General features: G+C 40.8%; 1 long non-coding RNA gene across 1 annotated transcript in view; it reads right to left on the bottom strand.

Moving 5' to 3' along the window:
* Positions 1-5,814: 5,814 nt before the first annotated feature.
* Positions 5,815-16,935, bottom strand: part of LOC148223248 (uncharacterized) — a 34,560-nt gene continuing 23,439 nt past the window's right edge. Inside the window, exons 6-8 of the long non-coding RNA XR_015804928.1 lie at positions 15,160-15,425; positions 10,737-14,472; positions 5,815-6,554 (exon numbers count right to left, since the gene is read on the bottom strand). This is a non-coding gene — a long non-coding RNA (uncharacterized LOC148223248). The remainder of the gene's footprint in view (positions 6,555-10,736; positions 14,473-15,159; positions 15,426-16,935) is intronic.

Here is a 16,935-nt window from a genome sequence, read left to right as displayed (position 1 = left end):
GCTTTTACAGCTTTTGGTATAACACTACAAGAGCTGTTGGGTGCAGTGGAGGTAATAATGGTGAGGAAAAGACAACAGAGGAACTTCAGGACACTTCATCTTTCCATTATTTTTACTTCATCTTTGATAATCAATCTCATAAAAGAAAGATGAGCAGCAAAACCACTCAGTTTGGCTAGTTTTAACTCATTAAACCCTTATGAGCCAAAGCTCACCTCTTCATTTGTTTAATGAGCTGCTGAATGTCATTAATGACATTACCTTGGACAGCACGTGGCTGCTCTCAACCAAGAGCCCACTGTCAGTGCTGATTCCACTATCCCAGGCTGCTCCAAGCCCCATCCAGCCTGGCCTTGAACACTCTCAGGGATCCAGGGGCTGCCCCAGCTTCTCTGGGCACCCTGTGCCAGGGTCTCTCCATCCTCACAGGGAAGGATTTTTCCAACTATTTTTCCAGTCATAATCAACTTTATGTACTCTCTGACATGGCAGCTGATGGATGAAAGCATCTATATCCTATTATTACCCTCTACAGTTGCCATTTCCTGAGCTTTTTAACTGAGTCCACTACACCAGAAATAGTGAAATGAAGGTAACATTAATCAGTGTCTCTCTTACCCATAAAGTTTAGAATAAATATATATTTATATCTAGCCATGCATTTGTTAAAGTAGGGCATTACTTTTGTTGTACCATTTCCAAACTCGCTATTCACTATTTAGCAGCCTTCCTGCAAGACACAAAATCCATTGTGTAATAATTTCTAGCAGACTGCAGGAGTGTAAAAGTAGACAGTGTTTCCTTCAAAAATGGAATCATCTTTCACAGATGTAGATGTGTACTTGTTATGCCAAGATGAGACAGATGTGGCTCTATTCACTCAGGGACAGGTGCGGAGGAAGAAGAGATAAAACATTTGTAGAAAGTGTAAGCAACTGCATCGCTGTTGTTAAATAAATAAACATTCTGCCAAAGTGGAAAAAAAAAAAAAGTTTATTTGCTTATTTTTTTTCCAGAATGTTTATTTTAAGCTGCAGCTTAGCTGTGATTTATTCAGATTTATGTTCCCGTATCAATTTAAATTTATAATAGGCATTCTATATATAAACATCTGTTTGTATATAATCAGGGGAAGGTGCATTGGCACGTATGGGTGTAAGTGCACACACACACATTTTTCATGGAAAATGGGCTCACAGGCACGTGCAGGCAGCTAATCAGGTGAAGAATGGGAAAATATTTTATTAATATAATGAGGCTTTGTGTGTGCATGAGCAGGGGGTGGGAGGGAGAGGAGAAGCAGATGCTTGTGTTGCCTAACACAGATTAAGCCAGTTCAAGCTCCAAATTGCAGGAGAAAAGCCTAATTGCCCTTTGACCACACGGACACTGACAGGAAACCTCCATGCAGAGCCATCCTTGGGGAAAGGGTAAAATGGTTTGGGCCATATGAAAGAGCTTAAAGCTGGTTAAAAGTTGGCTCCTGAACTCAGAGCTCAGGAGTGGCTGTGGGACAGAGGTGAGAGTGATGCTAGGGGTCACCATGGGGAGGGAGGACAGTGCAGAGCAGGGACAGGAGGTGGTTCAGGTGTTGGGAGGTTTATTCTATTTCTTACTGCTTTATCTTTTTGCTTTGTATTGTTTCATCAAAAGCACTGGGGCTTGCTCAGCCACAAAAGGTGGGAATGCATGGCAGGGACATCCCCAGGGAAAGTCAAAAGCCACTTCAGGGAAAAGATAATGGGCAGATCACAACATCAGCTTGTCCTCTAACCACAGGAAATCTCGAGACACCAAAATCACTGCCCTCAGGGAATACTGTGCTTTCCTCATGCTTGGACTTGGGAGCCATCAATGAGAATTTCATCATGAAAGCAGGAATGTTTCTGTGTTTTGGTGAATATATGGTTCTCCTCACAGCTACTGTAGAGTTAAGAGGCTGGGGCCAAGTTTTTTTGGTCCATGAAGAGAATTCATAGTAGTCATAAACCATTAAGAAAATATGCGAGGCAGGGCTTGTCCTGCAAGGGGAAGTGGCTTACCCCATCCTGACCTCTTCTCTCCCCGAGCACAGACCTGCTGCTGGCTGGCCATCTCCTCCTTGCCAAGAGGATCCCCCTGGACCACTGATTTTTGGCATTCACGGGATTTCAGGCGCTCCACGTGAGGCCATGGAGCAGGCGGAGCCCAGGCGGCAGCGGGAGCCTGGAAATGTTTATCCCGGGCTTTCTGCATCACTTTGGACAGCCCCATGTGCTCCCTGCCAAATTGCTCTTCCAAGGAGAGCCCTCAGATCCCTTGGCTAGGACTGGCTGGGTCCACATTGCCCATTTGGTGCCCGGCTTGGCGCTCGTTTGCTGATTCCAGGGATTCAAGAATTCCCAGGGCCTCGTTCCTCCCAAAGGCAGCAAGAGAGGAAAAGTGCAGACAAGAGGAGAGGCAGTGCCATAAAGCCTGGATGAAGCCGGATTACTTTCCTCTGAAATATTTAAGGGAGCTGGGGGAGGGAGGAGAGCAGGGACGACAGCAGAGGCAACTGGAAGGAGGAGTGAGGATCCACAGCTGTGAGGAGGACTGGGAAGAGGAGGGGGAGGAGAGGCAGAGAGAGAAGGATGATGTGATTTAAAAAAAAGAAAAAAAAAAAAGTATTAATCACAGCTCCAGAACAGGAATCAGGGTGGGAATCAGCAGCTGGGAGAAGGGAAGAAAATGGAAAAGATTATTTTTCATTTGAAATACATTTCTTCAATCACAAAGTCTGCTTGAGAGCGGGAGTTTGCAGCTGGGCACAGCAGAGGGGTCCGTGGCTAGAGGAGGAATATTTTGAGCAGAGGCAGCTCTGCAGTCAGCTGGGCTCCACACAGGGGTCGGAGCAGGTGGGGAACTCTGTGGCCAACACGAGGTGTCACTGCCAAGGGCTGTCAGTGTAAACCACTCCTCTATTCCCTTCTCTGCAGCACAGCTACAGACAGGCTTTATTTTGGTGTCAGGACAAGGAGAGAGAGGCACATCTGAAAGGAAAGTCAAGTGACTTTTACAGTTCTACAAACTTGTCAGCTTAAAGCTTTCTTTTTTTTCTTCCTCTGGCTCTTAAGGGAGGGAGGGTGGAGAAAAAAGCAGCATGTTTGTTCACCGTGTGAGGGTTGGTTTGCTGTGATTTTTTTTATCCTGTCTTTTATAGCTTGACCAGTGAATCCAGCTTAGCAAAAACATTTCCCTTTGTATGCTGAACATTCAAAGACTTCACTCCTTTAAGTCCAAATGTGAGTTGCTACTTTGTTTGAATGTCAGGAATCATATGATTTTTTTAAAAATCCAGTTAACAGAAGCATGATATAAATTCTCATGAAGTCATGAGGAGCAATGACTGTTTAGTGAAATTTCTCTTTTTTATATATGTCCAGTAAGTTATATATGGGACCTGCCATGTGTTTCAGCAGGAGTAGGAGAAAGCAGCCCCTGGTTTTGCTCCCCAATGAAGCTGAGAGCACGAAATATGTCACAACAATATTGTTACTTCCTTTACATTTATATTTTCTAACACCCAAGCACTGATTTGCTCCTTATTTAAGCAACATTTTCTTGATAAATTAAAAAAGCAGCAATAGCCATTACTGCAGGCTATATACAGCCTCTAATATCACTTAAGCATATTACAGAATATAATATCTGGTACTTAACGACTAACTTGCATATGAAAGCTCACATAATGTCTCATAAAACCCTTAAAATGGCTTCAGTTTAAGAGTCTCTTTAAAAAAAAAAAAACACCTTCAGGGAATATTGTAAATGAAGTAGCACTCCAGCCTTAGAAAAAAAAATTCACACACTTGCAGAAATTTTTAATATAAATTGAACACATTAAAAATTAATTTTGCATGACCATTTCGCATTGCAGTGCCAATGCATAGTTAAGATAAGGCCTTAAGTCTTCTTTGTTTAAAGTAACATGGAAACATCTCTCTCTCCCTCCCCATTATCTGTACGTAATTATAATTTTCATTAATCAGGAATTGGAACCCCATCCTCTGATAATGACAGCCCCGACTGGAGATCAATGAAACCCTACCCGTGTCACTAAGGAAACTTGCTGTAAACTTTTAGGAAACTCATTAAAGGAAGGTGTGACCTCACAATTAGAGGAGGCTACACAGAGCATTTCTCACATCTGCCAGTCAGGGGAGGGACTGGGTTTGCTGGGAGAATAGGTGTTCTCTTCTGTGACACTTTCCTCGTGGAAATCTCTGCTGATGGCAGCCATCAGCTTGGAAGGCTCAGCAGACACAAATGCTGGCAGCAGAGACATCAAAGCAGGCAGCAGTTTGTGTTACACTGCTCCTCTACCCTGGGATGTATATCTAGAAAAGACCTTTAGCGATTTTCCTCTTCTTTTCCAGGTTTTGGATTGGACTCATGGCCAGTGTTTCACAGTGAGGAATCCCCTCAGCACGCCTTGGCTGCAGCTGGACATGGACTGATGGACACCAGAGAGTCCAAATCTCTCTGATGTCACCATACCACAGCAGGCAACAAGATTTTTCATATTTTGACTTGTTTATAAGCTGCCCAAGATATTTTTTAATTCTTTTGTTATCCCAAATGTGTGATAAAATCATAAAACCTGAGAATTTTTTGGTATGGGTGGACCTTAAAGACCATCCTTCTTCCAACACCTTCTGCTAGATCAGGTTGCTCCAAGCCCCATCCAACCTGGCCTTGAACACTTCTATTTGATATTCACTTGTCATTTTATCTCTTCATTCGTTTATTTACCTGCAGTTAAATCAGGTTTCTAATCCAATTCTGAAAGCTTGTTTGTTTGCTATAAACTCTTTAATAGTGCGTCTGCCTGCTATAACAATGCTCATTTGTGCTATTAACACTTCAATAAATACATTCTCATGTCAAATACTCAGGAACCTTACAGTCATTTGCATTAAAGATGGTACAAAAGCAAAATAATTTGCCATGTCACTCATCAAAGGTGGATTTTGATCACTAGAGTCCTGGTTCTACATTTCTTTGTAAATTAAAAGAAATAGTTCCACTCCAACAAATGCCATCTTCAGTCCAAAGTGTCTCAGAAATCGCTCTGACTTCTAAAATATCTCAGTGTTCTAAATGGCTCTAAAATATCTAAATGTTCTAAATGGCTGAACTCGGAAAAAAAGTCACAAGGAGCTGCACAACACGGAAGCAGACTGAGCTAGAAACACCTTCTTTAACATGTAGAGCTAAATGGTACCACATTTCCCAGGGATTTTAATGGAGAAAATATTACAGCCTCCCACCAATGTGCACAGAGATAGCAAAGCTGTGTTGGGTCTCTTTTACTTCTCCCTTGTAGATGGAGAGCAGGAGAAAATGGTTGAGTAAAGCAACAGCAATGTCTTTGTAAAGTTTCCTGTCATGCTTGATTCTGCTGAGTATTTGTCCATGCTTTGGGTTTGCTGGTGTTTTTTGCCTTTGGAAAAGAGACAGAAACTTCCAAAGGTCATTCTGGCAACTCATGGACCTGTGCAGGAGGTCCTGCTGGCTTTACCTTCAGAAGAAGGCACACAAGAAAACGAGCAGGGGCATTTCCTCATGTCTCTCCCTATCACATCTTTAATCTCCTTGTGTGGTTTCTGCCCGTGGCTTTCTGAGGCTGCATCAGCACCTCCAGTTTCAGACCATAAAAGAGAAGCTGCAAGGTAGCCTGGTAAGCCATCCTCACCACATGTGACAGGCTGTTTAAAATAATACCTATTTTCACAATGAACCCTCACCCTTCAGTCTAGAGAACTGCTTAGAGAAGAAAACAATTTATTTGGGGCTTCAAGCAGTGCAGGGTGGGGAATTCTGGCTGTGTGTTTCACATGGGGACAGACAGAGCTGCATGGGCTGTAAAGAGATTTGGAGCTGTTGACCACTTGGAGGACTGTGGTGAAGGACTTTCAAACAAATTTTGCAGAGGTTACCCCAAAGTGAGGGAGGAAACTGAACAGGGATGACAGAAGTGAACAGGAGAGGAGAAGAAGCCTCTCACCACGGTGCCCTGCTGGAGAGTGCTCGTGGCTCACCTCCCTCACCCACACACTGCCCTGAGGGCTGTGCACCAGGCAAGGAGTGGGAGTCAGTGCACTATCTCAAGGTGCTGAACAGACTGATTTATGGGGAACAAACCCCAAAAAACTAAAAAACCCCCAAACCCCAGGTCAAATATATAAACATTTCTCAAAAATATGTTTTCTTCCTGTTTTCATGTCTTAAGTTTGATGCTGAGGCATGGTCTTTGCACTCAATTTCCACCTGCTGCCATAATCTTTGCATCACTCGTCAAATTTCCTGCTTGGAAACTGGATTTTCTAGAATTTTTCTCATCTTTACTTTACTCTCTCCAATTAATCTGCTGCTGATCTCTTCAACATGGTAAACACACTCATCTTCTCACAGGGCTGGTGGGTCTGTGTCTGCAGAAGCACAGAGGAGGTTGTGTGTGTTAGAGAGTTCAGCCTGGAAGCTGTTGTGCTGTTCTTTAGGGGATAGATCCTTCCTTCCTTTCTCCCACAAAGCTGTAAGAGAATAAAAAGAAATTACCTTTCATTGCAAGTCGATTTGTGGGATGTAATGGCACAATTTAGAAAGGAATATTGCAGACAGTGAGACCACTTGGATTAGAAATCTTGAATCAGTTTGTAGGGCTATATATTTCCATAGTACTGTGTTTTGTTGTGTGGGGAATTTAATAAGAGATGTAAATCTGCAAACTGCAATGGTATCACCATAAAACATAAAAGATTCATGTATTATAAATAGGTATGACAAATAAATTATTTATGTGAATGTATATCTGTGTGTGTGTGTGTGTACATGAGCTCATGTTCACTTTCCTTTTTGAAATAATTAGTGGCAAAGTCTTTTATTGTGCATTGCCCTGTGACCTGTGCAAGAGCTTTAATGACATTTCACACAAAGAGCTGAAGGTAGAGCTTGCACTGTGCTGAACTGGAGCATCTCAGACTCATTAACGTGGGGATCATCACAAGGCATGTACAGAACAAAAAAAAAAAAAAAAAAAAAATCTCAGCCCAAGGAGGCTGAGGATCATTCTGGAAGTGTCCAGGTATCCCCAGGAGCTCCGAGCCAGCAGAGTGCAATGATGTAAAGGATTGCATAGGCTCCCTACATCCCTGCTCAAAGTGTTTCTGCAGGTAAATCCGAGTTCTATCAATGTGCTGCCCGTGTTGCAGCAGATTTTGGCAGCCACGGTGACGATGTTGCTGCCATGACTTCTTCTCCCAGCTCTGGCTGACAACAACATCCCGCCCGGTGTGTCAGCTCCTCCAGGAGCATGTGTATTACTCATTCCACGAAGTCACATGAACTGTACAGGAGGCACTTGCAGCTACAGATCTCTCCTCAGGAACCTGGGCCATCTATAGATAGCTGGCTACACAACGGCCTATTTTTAAGCCGGGGTGGGACACTTCTAAATTAAGGCATGAGTAAAACGAAATTGTAGGAGAGCTCCAGAACATTAGAGAAAAAAAAAAAAAAAAAAAATCCCGTGTGACTTCAGTTATGTTATTAACTTTTCCACTTTTGCTGCAGAAGTTGTTTCTGTCAATATTTTACTTTAACGGTGCTGAACGGGAGGAAGGAGCAGGGTCCAAGCAGATGGCTGTCAGCAAACTGATGACGGCAGTTGAGAATTAGTGTCCAAATACAGTATTTAAAACTTGCTACAGTACATAGTTTCCTGCATATGCATGCCAAAATAAATCTGGTTTGGAGAACCTTTCAGGATCTTAATTTTATTTTTATTTGGAGCTTATTCTATTAAGAATAAGCAAACAGGCAGTGTACCTTAGCTTAGCAGGAGGGATGGATCCATGGAGTAGTGAGTACAGAGCTGGATGAACCTTTCCAACCTTTTTTCACTCCAGCTATTGACTTTCTGAACATCACTGAGTACCAGAACAAATAATAACATTAATAACATAAATAGTATTCATTTGTACCCATTTTTGCCTACCTCATGCACACACATTATTAAAAATCCTTCCTTCTCACGCCAGCTGTGTTTTTTTTTTTCCCCTCCAGATAATCTTCCTGAAGGAATGGGTAAGGGATGGGTACCATCACATGGGGAATATCTGATGTCAGGCTTCAGATAATTCGAGGCACCTGAACCAGATGCATTTTTAGCAGGGCAGGACAGCAGCAGGTAGTGGCTGTTCCATTCTGCACACATCTTTTGGTGTTAAAAGTGTGACTAATCTGTTGGTTTGGATACCTGGCTGCAGCAGGGTCAGAGCAGGGGCAGACTGTCTCTGCTGCACTGAATTAGAGGCTTACATTCATTATCTCCCAATACCTCATTAAAACGACTTTAATGTGGTGAACATTTGATGGTAGACAAAAGCTTTAATCTTGTGAATATCAAACACACCTGTGTTACATTTCCTCTTGCGAGCAGTTAGCAGAAACAGGTTAACAAGCTATTTTAACTCCTTAATCTGCTGAATTTGTGTGGAAACCAGACTTTCACCAGTCACCTGAGTTTGAACTCGGGAAAAAAAAAATCCTACATACACCCCTAATTTATCAAGCTCTTTTTTCAAACTCTGCCTGCTCTAGACACTTTTAATCATCTGTTTAATTTTGCACCTTTTTTTTAATCCTGATATATTATATGCAGGTTATACTTAAGGCCCAGATTTGCCCTATTTTTCTTCCTCATCTGACCTAGATTCAAATTTACACACTGTGAAATAGCTAATAAATCCCCATTAAGGTTGTAAAAGGTGAAGGTTCAACCAATGTGCAAGTCATCAAGTTCTAATGTAAAACTGAATGAGCCTTGATATTAGCAGCAGTCTCAAAAAGTGAGGCTGAAAGGCTCTACAGGTTTCCAGGATTTTTTTATGGCAGCCTGTGCTTAAAGCACCTCACCTCTGACAACACTGGTAAGCCTGTACAACAACAGTGACAACAACAGGCCTTAAGAACAGTAGGAAAAAATATACTGACATTTCCAAGAAAGAAATATAAGTGATTTTCTTTTTGCACCAGAATTCTCTCACTAAAACACATTTTGTACTCTGCACGTTCTGAATATTTTCCTTCAAGTAAACACAGTTCAATGGCTATTTCCCAATAAATATTATAACCTCTAAATACAAAAATTAATATGAAAGCCCTCATAAAATGAATTTATTTCGTGTATCTCACCTTGTCAGTGCTGCCATGCTGAAATGGGGGTTTTTGTTTTGCTGTTGAAGTTTTGGAAAAGTGGTTTGTCAGTCCAACTGGAGAGTGCTGCTTTTTTTTTTCCCCACTAGCCATAGATAGTATTACAATGATTTACAGAGACACGCTGAAAGTAAATTATGTTGTAAATGCCTCTCCCTTGGGTTGACAAAGAATCACAGGGAAAAAATGCAAAAAGTTTGAAATTCCCAACAGCAAAGGTTGACAGGAAAATATGGTGTTGTTTTTCTATGAGTAAAAGTAACTTTTATGTTGTGTTTTCCCATGAGAAATTATAAACTTTCAAAGGAATTTTAGTCTCTTGTATGCACACATAAGAGCAATTTATCTGGTACTGCCCCAGTGAAAACACTGTTAAGACTTTAAAGCTGTTAGAACTATGGCTGAACTTCATCTAGGCTGCTACTACTTATTTGTTCTTGCTGCCTCTTCTTGTCAAAACATTTACTCAGACTTCGGAGAGTTGCAAGTTGGCAACGTGTTAATAATATTAGAATGCATTTGTGTCGGCCATGTGGCCGCAATATTTAAGTAAATTCATCACTTATTTAATGAATAATGAATTCACGAGAGTAGCTATGGAGACGTGGAACCATATGTAGTAAATTAAATGGGAACTTGTCAACGTACAGTAACAGTGAATGTCACCAAAGTAGTTGTGTCTGTTTTATAGCAGTGGTGATGCACTTACACCGAGCCTGGGATGGATTCCTGACTAGGTATAGGACAGCCACATTTTTTCACACCTAAGTTGCAGCAGTGATTTCTAACAGGTGTGGTAATAAAGTGAGAATTTACGCACGTTCCTCGTCGGTGTGTGCAGGAAAGGTGGAAGAATCTCAAGTTATTCAGTCTGTAAATTACTTAGCAGCATTTTGAAAAGTAAGGTAGAGAACTGCAGGAGGTTTTTTTTTTTTTTTCCGATGGGAAAATGTCACCAAGAGAAGGGGGGTGGGTGTTACTCAGCTCAGTTCTCATCTACCCTAGAGCATAATGAAAACTCCAGATATCAAGGATGATTTCCAAGATAATTAATGAGGAAAATCAGACCTGAAGAACAGTAAAGGATATGCAAGAAGCTCATTAGCAAGAAATCAAGGAAAGCAGGTGGTGCAAAAGGTCAGAAAGCTAAGCCCATCTTTCTGTTTGACTTCAGAGTCACGAGCAGTCTTCTGGACATCATGTCAGTACTCACCAACCTGAGAGTGAGACTATTTAATTCCAACCCTCTTCCATGGGCTGGGACACTTCCTACTATCTCAGGTTGCTCCAAGCCCCATCCAGCCTGGCCTTGGACACTGCCAGGGATGGAGCTTCCATCCCTGATTTGGAAATATGCAGATAAACTCTGTTCAGAGAGTCCACTGACCAAAACAGCATGAGAAACCTAATGATTGATGGGACTGATGAGCCATATGTAGCTTTGGATTAGCAAGAACCTGATCTTTGGTTATGCACATGACTAAAGAAGTTTCACCTACCTGAAAAATATCTCTGGTGCAATCCTGTCAGCTGAAGAACTCAGGCTATTCCAGTGAAATCTTCAAAAATTGAGGGAACTTCACACTTTGTGCTGAAGTGGTGTGTTTAAATGGAAATATCCTGCTGTAGATGTAGCTGAAGGTCCTTTTTGTGTGCACATGGATATAGTTTGCTGCAGTCAATAAGAAGAGATAAGACACCATATACAACACAAACACTGGAAAGGAGATAACACAGGAAAGGAGATAATTGTTAGAAAACTAGGGCAGAACTCGTAAAGATTGCAACCATCTTTGTTTGAAATATATTAGAAGCCCACATCCAGCTAAATCCTAGCTTAAAGTAATGTTTATGCTCACGACATCCCCTGAGGTTTCAGAAATTTTAAAAGCTCTAAAACACTTAAAGACATGCAGCCTTTCAGGTCAGAGACAGTTCCAGTCTTGTGACATTTCAGGCATAAGGCTCATCTTTCCAGCAAGTTTTTTTCTTGAAGAACTCACTTTTATCACCAAGCCTAACAACAGACTCCCACCACGAACAGAGTAACTACTCACTGCTTCTCCACCCTGAGTAACTCAGAGCCCACCTTCACGAGGACAGAAGCCCCTCAGCTGTCCCATTTTGCAAAGTTAACACCTGGGACCTTCCCAGGGCCCATTCCAATGTAATTTTGGGGATCTGTGTCACACCTCCAAAAGTTTCTTGATATTTTTTCAGCCGCTGAGTTGCGTTACATCTCGTCACGTCGTGTTGAGTGGCATTATTGCCTTCAGAAATGATGGGATAGAGCGTGACTTGATGTGCTGTGAGTGATGTGACACAGTGTGACATATGTCATAAAATCATTGTCACCCATCAAAAAAAAGTGACAGATCAAATTCAAACAAAGCTCGCCATATACTTTTAGTGGCTACCCAATCAACTAAAAACAAATATTTCGGATTGTGAGCCAAAAGCGTGGGAGTGTGACTCATTTTTGGTCAGTCCTCACATGCCTATCTTGGCATTTTGCATTTCTTCCACTTTCTTTCACACTGCATTATCCAGTTGGTGGGGAGGAAACTTGTTCAGTTCATTTATATTATTCAGTCTGCATATTTGTCAGACCATTACTTCTAAATATGTTCTCCTAGTCCTTTTCACGAATTGTCCCCATTTACCTTCTCCTCTTGATGCATTTGAGTTATTATCATGTTATGAAAGTAATAATGTACAGAAAAGGTTGAATTTGTCATCCTGCAATGTTGTACAAGCCAAACCATCAAGAACAAGGAGATAATTTTCTGTAATTCTACATCTGAAGAACACACTATCTATTCAAAAATATCACACTGCTTTATTTCCAGGCTACATATCTGCTCATTAAACATTTCTAATAACGAATGTAAGATAGAGGGAGAAAATAAAAAGCACTTTTGCCTTGTAAATGAATTGCTGCATTTCTGACTAAACCAATATCAGTGTGGGAATAAGCCCAAACAGCTTTTCAAGACTGGAGTTGGGACAACTGGCAATATGCAGTAAGTGGTACCAGAGCATTACCATTGCTCTAATATTCATGGAGTCAGGGAGTGAATTTCCAAATTTCCCCATGTCCAAAGGGGGAAGGCAGGGATGTGAAAGATGATGTGGGTGCCATCCATCGCTGTGATCACATAAGGGAACCCCGAAATGTCATAAAATCCCACTCGGATCTGTTGTCACTACTGCTGCTTATATGGAAAATTAACACATTTAATTAACTGCCTGACCAAGGCAGCTGTTACCTTATATAAAACCTTGAACATCGATGCCCAGCATATCCCATTAGGTGCTCCAGTGTGCCAGTGGCATAAGACTGATTATCCTTTTACACCAAATGGCACAGCAGGACTCCTCTTGCAGCACACTCAAGTCAAGATCTTCCTTAAATTCTTCATGGGGCATAATGATGCTCCAGCCCAAATTGCTTAATAATGTTGTCTTTCAGGACAGCCAAGAAGATACACCATGCCCAGCAAAACATGTCCTGGCCAAAGCAACTCCTCTCTCTGCCTTTGTTCCTGACATCTGAAAGTATTGCTGCTGCCTCGGCTGTGGAAGCGTTTGGCATGTGATTTCCATCGGAATACTACAAGCACTATTTTATTTATATTCCATTTCTATCATTTATGGCAGATGGTTACTTGCCTTAAATTTTTAAATAATATCTTGGCTGCAGAATTTCAAATTAAAAGTAAACTCCCAAAGTAGGAGGAAAGGGTAAGTTCAGTTATTTTTTAAAAAGTTGGTTGGTGGATATTTTTTTGTTGTTGTTTTTTTAGTGCTCATCCTGTACATGCAAGTCTGTCTGCATGTGAGCATCCAGATTTATACACATTTTTCCCTGAAAATACTTTTCTCCTATAAATTTGTGTGCATATAGATTTCAATAATTAAACACTTGAAAGGTAAACCTTTTATTTAGAGCTGAAATAGTTACAGGTTATTTCATTACAGAGGAGGATATTTTGTACACATCTGAACATTTTCTAGGTGAAATTCAAGTTTTAGGTCGAGATTTGGAATAGAGCAACCTCTAGACATGAAGAATTTTCACTCTTGATATTTTTGCTCTTAATTATCTTTCCAATCCCCTTTTTATGCTGTGATAATCACAAATGTGTTGTATTTAGAGAATTCAAACTGTACACAGAAAAGGATAGGACAAGCTGGCACAGCCTCATTCATTTCAGCAGAAAAATTCACTTTTAATGTTTGGCCATTAAGCAATACCAACCTTGCACACAGCATTTTCTACCATAGGTTTCAAATCACTGCGAGAGAAATAGATCCCAATCCTGCAAACACTTACGTGTGTGTAACTACACATATGGGAATAATCCCATTAAACTGATGGGATTACTCGTGTGCATAAAGTTAAGCATGTGTGTAAGTGCTTGCTGGAGCTGGGCCTGAGGGTAAAGACAGGATTTTTGAACCATTGGTGCAGTGGGTGTGAATGTTCATATTCCAATTGCGTGGCTTCAAATGCTCCTCTCCAATTCAAAAGTTTTGAAGGAAGAATTTTCCCTCTTTTCCATCAAATCAGGATGTTCTAAGACCCTATGAACCATCCATTGTTAGAGCACAAGGGCCACTCATAAGGAGGTCTCCATAAAGCCAAGCAAGCTTAGAGCACACAAATAACCTGAGACTTGCGTTGTGTTCCCTGCCCTCAGTCTTCTCACAGATCCTTTCAAATTTGCAAATTTATGTAAAGAAATTCAAATCTACAAGTTGTAAAGTGTACATAGCTGTTATTCACGTGTTTGGGTTTTTTTTTTCCCCTTGGTAATCTCAGGTGAAAGGATTCTTGGACTTGAAGATATTTGAAAATGCAAAGAAGCAAATAGAAACTGGAGTTATGAACTCAGTTTAAAAAATAACTCCATACTTAAAGAAAAAAAACAGTTCATCTAAGGTAGAGGGTGCAAAATTTCCTTGTGTAGGAAGGAGATGGTTTAGCCAAAAAATATTTTGAGAAAAGAGCAAAAATACAGACAATACAATTCTCTGCTTTGAAAGTCTTATTTTCTATACAGAGAACAGCTAAGGGATCCATCAACTTCGTGTCAGATAAGGAGACATCCTCTTGCCTAAAGCTCCTCTTCCCTACCATGCTCCCAGTCAAGTTCCTTGCACATTGGGTTAGGAAAAGTTCAATAATGGGAAAGAAAAATCTTCACGTACAAAGCATCTGCCAACAATACCCTGGGGACAAAAAAGGAAGAATTTTTATAACCAAGTTTCCAACCAGTGTTATGTCTAAGAAATCCCAGGTGACTATTCCCACTGAAGTTCACTGTACCTAATCCTGGATATATATTCTCAGCCAGGATTTCAACACTTCAACTCTCAGGGCTGTTCAGAGACATATTTTCACAAACAAGGGAAAATCAGCACATCAAATTCCCAGTTCTGTGTTTGGGCAATGTTAAGAACATCTCCTTCATCCTCCGCAGATCAAGAACTGGTAACTGAAACTGGAGAAACTCAGGTTATCCTTAGACCATTTTGTTATCTTTTCACTGAATGAGCTGACAATTTATACCACAGCTTCTCAGATCCTCTGGATCCTGAGTAGACTCATGGAAATAGCTGTGTATTTAAAATAAAAGCAAAATTATAAATGTTTCATTGAATCACTTAGGTCAAGAAGATCTTTAAGATCATCAGGCCCATCATTAAACTATGTTCCTCACTGTCACATCCACACATATTTTAAATTTCTGTGGGGATGAGGACTCCACCACTGCCCTGGGCAGCTTGCCAGGGCTGGACAACCCCTTTCAGTGAAGAAACTTTCCCTGATACCCAATCTAAACCTCCCTTGCTGCAACTTGAGGTCATTCCTCTTGTCCTATTGCTTGATACTGAGGAGGAGAGACAAAGCCTCACCTGGCTGCACTCTCCTGTCAGGGAGCTGTGGAGAGTGAGAAGGTCCCCCCTGAGCCTCCTTTTCTCCAGGCTGAGTTCCCCCAGCCACTTCTGGTGCTCCAGAGCCTTCCCCAGCTCCATTGCCCTTCTTTGGAGATGTTGCTATGAAATATCGAATAGAAATGTGTCTGTGTATGTATGAATTCAAATAGAACTACTTACACGTGGCATTTGAACCCTGATACTTCACTTTCTTGTCAGAGCTGGTGAGAGCAGCAGAGCAAAGTCTGTGACAGTAAAAAAAAAACCACGAGGAGTATAACAAGCTTGACCCTTATATACTGCAGACATAAAGCTGGAAAATTGTGTGTGGTCTTCCTCTGATGCCATACTCAAGATTTTTATTGCAAACACCTTCCTTCCAACATCCATTTAACATGCATCCATCTGTCAGGCAATGTTTCCCACAGCAGTGTTAATGTGCATGTGCCCCCTTCCACTTTGGTAGTTCACACCTTTAACTAGGGCTGGAGCCAGAGTGCAATAAACAGCCTTCCACAGTTTTGAGTATAAAAGGCTCAAAATGTGAGAGACACTTCATCAAAAAACACAAAAGACCAAGACAGAGCAGTTTGGAACTCTGGAGGGCACAGGGGGTGGTGGGGTTTAGAACCCTGCTTGCAAATCCCTCTCCTAAAAAGTAAGAATTATGAATAATAGCTCAAAAGAGAGGATAGAAAGTTACATCTGATGGGAAGGACACAGTCTCAATCTAACAAAGAAGCCCTCGCCTGGCTCCCAACCAGGTGTTGTGTCTTAGCTTGTTTAAAAATACTTCTGGTTGTGTTTAATTAGTTATGACAAAAGATCCTCAAAGAATGTATCAGTTCAAGGCTTAAGTTTGCCTGCAATATTTCACCTTTGTTCAAGGGAAAAAAAGTATCACTGAGATACAAAAACTTGAAAAAATACAGTATGAAAGTTACTGCCTTAATGAAATATTAAAAATGCATCAGGAATACTGTTCTGGCATTAAAAATAAACAATAACATTTCTTCCTAGTTACGGTTCACTTCAATTCTTTAAAAATTAATTATTACCTCTTTAAATATTTGATTAAATTAGATTTGGGTGGGTTATCTCTATCCACAAAATACACGGTGTTGTGTATAAATTTGCTTTCTTCAGTCCCTGACATGTACAGGCACGTTATACGGTTGTTTGATTATTAGAAAACTAAATCCAATGGCTCTGTTTTGGCAGTTTGCAAAATATATACTATTGAATCTTGCCACTTGGAATGGAAATGCAGCACTATGTTGGAAATCTCTAATAAAAAGAAGAAAAGTAAAGCAGCAAAATTACACTATGTGATATTTGGGATTTTCACATCGTATCTTATCGTGCTACTATATCTCACGTTCTAAAAAGGACACATTATTTTTAATAATGGTTAATTAGGATTTGGGGATAATAGCTTAGAAATCATAAGAAATTTCTAGGCATATAAAGTCTATTCTGTTCTCAATTCACAGGGATTTATGAGTAAAACTACTTAGATAGCAAGGGAAGAATAAACCCTCCAGCACGTCCTAAGAGAGGTAAGACATTTATGTCTCCAGCATTACAATAAAAATAATTTAGAATGTCCAACTGGATAAATAAAAAAAGTATCTGAATGAGCACAGGAGCTGATGGAGTTATAAAACATTCCTTTAAGTGAACACCTGGAAGTGTCCAAAGTCAGGCTGGATGAGATTTGGAGCACCTGGAAGGGTGAAAGGTGTCCCTGCCCAT

This window comes from Sturnus vulgaris, chromosome 7, assembly GCF_052056855.1.
Source record: "Sturnus vulgaris isolate bStuVul1 chromosome 7, bStuVul1.hap1, whole genome shotgun sequence".
Taxonomy (NCBI): Eukaryota; Metazoa; Chordata; class Aves; order Passeriformes; family Sturnidae; genus Sturnus; species Sturnus vulgaris.
Note: the sequence above shows the minus strand (reverse complement) of the source record. Positions and strands in the feature narration are given on the sequence as shown.